The 5,159-nt window shown below is 41.2% G+C and overlaps 1 long non-coding RNA gene across 1 annotated transcript; it reads left to right on the plus strand.

Annotated features, from left to right (window-relative positions):
* The first annotated feature begins 526 nt into the window (after positions 1-526).
* LOC129203324 (uncharacterized) lies at positions 527-4,195 on the plus strand. Its single transcript, XR_008575980.1, has 3 exons — positions 527-645; positions 1,699-2,141; positions 3,654-4,195. It is a non-coding gene; the product is annotated as an uncharacterized LOC129203324 (long non-coding RNA).
* The last annotated feature ends 964 nt before the right edge of the window (positions 4,196-5,159 follow it).

Genomic DNA, 5,159 nt, shown 5'->3' on the forward strand with positions numbered 1-5,159 from the left:
CCTTGATCCCCCTACGCGGATCAGTACAACTAGATCCTGTCTGGGGCAATTCACATGACTTCAGCAGCACAGGAAAACAAGCGTATTCAGTCAGATAACAGGATTGCATCAGCTTTCATCTGCTGTGCAAAGGTGTTTTATCCAAATAAGAAGAAAATCCCAAGATACAGAATACATTGAATCCTGCCATCCCAGCGTTGCATTCTTATCTCTCTAAAATGACTTATGGCAAATACCATCTTTTATTCAGCATTACCACCTCTTCAATTTTTCATTTCAATCTCAGAACTAACGTCTTGACTGAGGCTCCTCTTACTGGTTAACTCACAACAGTAAAATCCATTTTGGGGACAACTGACACTGCTTTGGGGATTGCATATGACAGTAAAATCATGTCAGTGCTTGTCCTAAAAAGTTCCTAGTCTGAATCTATGACTTCAGCCCCTGTTTATTCTCGCTGGCAAGCGTGCTAATCGAGCTGTGGCTGAGATCACAGTGCCCCTAAAGGCAGACCTCTCCAGCGTCCACCCTCCCAGCGCATGAGACAGTCTGCACGGGGCCACACGAACGTGGCCCCCACCAAACGGTGCTGCGACACGGTGGGAGAGGGTTTGCCGCACTAGGCTGCAGTTTGGCAATGTGCAGGTAATGCCCCTGAGAGCTTGGGACTCAGCTGGCTGGAGGTGTCACGTAAAAGTCCCCATGTCCGCTTTGAAGTCCTCTTTTTATGTGTCAGGTGCAGACCAGGCGGCAGAAGGGGACAATTCAGTATTTCATCGCAGTTTTGAATGATGAGGGACCAGCTGTGGGGGAGAAGGGAAGGGGTGGGGTGAGGAGGTATCCAAATGTGCAGCTCGAGTGTGTAACGTTTTATGAGTGAGATGTGACAGGGATGTTGAGGGTTAACTATACATTGTCTTCCAGTTTCCTTCTGCAGCTGGCGGAAGAGAGGGCTGGGACCTGACTCCTGTTTCAGCCGACTGTTACTGTGGTGGTGTCTTCTTGGGGCTGATCTCGTCCCGGGGGGCTGCGTTTCATGGGTTTTAAATACAAAGCATAGCATGGTGTTAGCAAGCCGTGATGTGAGCGACACATTCAGCTAGTGCGTTTTCAGAGTTTTTAAGGAAAGACAAACCTGTGTTTCCTTTGTACTTTCTTCGGCTAGGCTTTTAATACAAATACATATATCTTTTCTTTTTTTCCCTGACTGCTGTGATTAGGAAAGTCCATTTTCAGCATTTCTGTTGTTTACCAGCCCATCTTATGAAATGCAATAAAGAAAAGAGACCTGAATGTTGCTCTACCAGCCAGCAAAGCGCTGCCAGTTCTGGCCATTCAGTAATCAGGTCAGCCACGAATCCCCACACTGACTCATGAGATTTAAAGTATACTTTGAGGCCTTTTGGGATTGCTTTCTGCTTTCTCAGCACTTGAGCTTCACAGTGCTTGCTCGCCTGAAATCTTCAGCCACAAAAGCTAGATACATTTTACTATATATTATTTACCGAAGCTTAATGTGATACATTGCCATATAGGTGATTTTAAATCAGCCATAAGCTATTGCGATACAACAGCTTTGGGAAGGGTGCCTCAGCTGTAACAAAGGATGTTCGACACGTCATAGCGGTGCAGGAATTGAAAGCGGAACATGGGTTAAATCAAATTACAGTCCTATTCCTCTCTTCTTCTTTCTTACAGTGCACAAAAAAAGGAAGAGCAAAGCAGGCAGGCAGCCACTTCAGACATTAAGACTTCTAGGACACTTGCACGGACACTCCAGAGTAAGCTACAGTCACTTCAGGCTGGCTGTAAGTGTCAAGCAGGCTGTAGTAGCTACCCAGGTATCTTTCTCCAGGCAAAACCAGTGCAATGTGCACTGTGCAGGTCTGCTCCCATGCTTTGAGTCTCTTCATCCTCACAGACACCACAACAACTCAGAAGACTCAAAGAGTTACTAACATCTGACACTAAAGGAGTGACTCTGCTCTTGCGCGTGTTCCACCGAGCAATCTCTGTAAGGGACATTTCCTGGATTGCTGACTTGCATCCTGGTTGAATCGCACAGAGGCGCGTCAGTGCACCGCACGTGCGAACACAATCTCTAGGAAATGGGGTGAAAATGCAGTGTCTTCTAAAGAATTGTAAGTATATATTTCTATAACATTGCTATTTTCATAGAGAGAGGGAAGATAAAAGATGAGTGAGGATTTCTGTTCCTAGAAGCAGAAGATTCATAATCCTTCTCTCACTTCAGCAGTTTAACTGTGGTGAACAGCAATAGCTGCATCTCCGCAGGGTAGCTCCAAGAGGAGGCAGATCTGTACTTTTAGAAAGAGATACCACACTTTGGAGAAGTGCCTTGGGTAGAGCTCGCTAGAAGAGGAACCGCTGGAGCATTGCCTGGGAGACCGCTCGCGGCTGATGTCCTCTCCCCGCACAGAGGCAGGCTGAGCAATGCCTCCATCGCACTTCGGGAGCCGGGGAGGAAGGAAGTTTTTGATCCTGCCTTCCTTCAGCTCCCAAGCAGAGATAGCAACAGGTCTTCAGCCTTTTTCCCATGGCAACAGAGAGAATCATCTGATGCTATATTAGTAAAATCATACTGGACTATTTATATAAAAGAAGCTGAAAGGAAAAAAAATCCTTATCTCAATAGCCAAGGCTGGGTAACATATGTAAATGTTACACATCCCCTGGTAGGCCTCAACATCCTTGCTCAGCAGTTCCTGACTGCTTTGAGTGGAGAGCAGCTGGTGAGGAGGGTGGGTTTGCTTCCGGCTGGTGCGGATCTCCGATGTCCCCAGCGCCGAACGTCCGTGCTGACATGAGTTCTTCACATAGTGAACGGTCTGGTGATGGACGTTTAGTGTAGCCTTAGTCTAAAATCACTTACACTTTCTTGATTTACCCAGGTGGGTTTTAATCTACATGCTTTTACTAGCGCTGAAAGACTGAATACTCTTGTGATTCTACTTCTCTTTCCAATCTATTGCACTCTCTAAATATAACTTCCCTCGTATTACTCATGTGTGTAGCATTTATGCAGCCTCAATGAACCATGTAGGTAGACACCTTATTTTTCACAATGCTTTGTTGAGCCAAACACAGAAAATAAACCTGTCTTTCTCTTTCTAAGCCCACGTGCATGTATAGAATTGGACACTGATGCTTGGACCATCTTAAAAATAGGTTCTTCTAATTTGAGAGCCAAAGATATGAACAATTTTAAATGCCATTAACCAGACTGTGGAGGGAATCGGATCTGGTTTGTGACTTGAATAGCTGAGATTAAAAAAAAAAAAAAAAGTTTTTTGCTGTAATATTTTAAGCATTTAATATTATATTCTTTAAACTATTGAAAATTTTGAGACTGATATTTTATGGCTACCAGGAGCTGAGGGGCATATGCAATTTACACATTTAAGCCAAGTGCAGTTTCAGGTGAGACTGCTATTATTTCAATTAACAGATCTGGTGTAACAAGGAATATGCTCTGGATTCTTTTTTTGTCATTCAAATAAGTAGTCTGAATAATAGTAATTATAATAACTGAAATAATAATAACAGTGATTACTTTAAATAATTCCTTGAACCATAACTAGTTCATCTGACTTCTAAAAACAAGTAAATATTATTATCCTTTTTTCATACAGGTGAAATCTGAGGCCCAGAGGTGAAGCTACATGATCTGAGTAAAAGAGGAGTCAGAACTGGGATTTTAAGCTGCTTAAACTATTATCTCATACTTTTGTAAAGACTTGATGACTTTGCCTTGCTGGATTTTCATTAAAATGTGCATTTAAATAACAACTTGAATATGCCATAAAAAATGTTAAATATTGTTCACATCCTCTTTCAATTAATATTTACATTTTGCTAACAGTAGCATAGAATAATGACATTCAAATTAAGTTATCGCTATGCAGTTTGTTTGTTTATGGCACACCATAACCATGGAAACAACCATACTCAATATCTATGGTAACAGTCACAGTGGTGTAAACTGTGACACTAAAAAGAGGAAGTTAGTAAGCTGAAGTTACTAATTCTAAGAAAATCTTGTCAAAATTAAATATTTCCTGTAACGAAAATCTGTTTTATGTCTCTGAGCAATTTTCATAAATCCTTGTTTCAATATCAGATCTGCTGAAGGATCCGAGATACTCAAACATGGAGCTCTGCTGATGTCAAGAACGTGGTCTGCGTGGGGTGAGCATCTTCTTTTACCTCAGGGACTGTATTTGTTTCGAGTCACTGACCACAGTTGGTGTTCATCAGCCCACAAAAAAATCCTGCTATGGCAAAGGGTTGTATGTTCCTACGTTGTATCAAAACTATACAAAATTACTGTATTTTTTCCCTGTATTTTACTCACTCACCAGAATTCTTTATGCCATGAAAAAACAAACAAACAAACAAAAAAAACAAACAAAATTTTGCCACAGTAGAAGTTATCCACATAATCCTACATTAAATATCCTCTAAAGATGTTCAGACTCACCACATGGAGATATTGATCTCCCTCCACTATGGACAGGGAGGACTTAAGTTTGTAGGCTTTGGTAAACTCAATTTCACAATAAACGCTTAAAATAGCCTTTATAAATACCATCCTGCAACCACTCAAAACAAGTACACCATCTGAACACAAATGGTGCGTGCATTTCATTTTAAATTAAAAAAGAGAACATTCCCTCATAAAAACTACTTCAGGAATTGCTGGAGTTCAAGAATTCATGGCCTTTTTTTTTTTCTTTGAATTTAATTACAAGCTCTTACTGGAAAACTGATCACAGAAGGAAGTTATACAGGTCAAAACTTTGGGGTGTGTGTAAATAAATATACATATATACTCATAAATATTGGAAATGTATTTAGTCACAACTGACAAAGAATAAATGCATTAGAAGAAACAATGCATTTTGTGTTCGCCACTCTGTCAGAGATCACTATGAGTTCTGGGGCCAAATTACTCAAAATTTGTATCATTTCCTGTAGCATTGGCTCTGGTCCAAGAAGGAAAAATGGCCTACATTAACTTTGGTCCATCAAGGATACAATCCTGTGTTTTCAGATTTCCTGCCTAAATACTTTTTCTTCAACAAGCATTCAGTTTCCCAGTCTTAATCCTAGCAGTTGTGAATCTGGACACAGTTTAC

Source organism: Grus americana, chromosome 2 (genome assembly GCF_028858705.1).
Source record: "Grus americana isolate bGruAme1 chromosome 2, bGruAme1.mat, whole genome shotgun sequence".
Lineage (NCBI taxonomy): Eukaryota > Metazoa > Chordata > Aves > Gruiformes > Gruidae > Grus > Grus americana.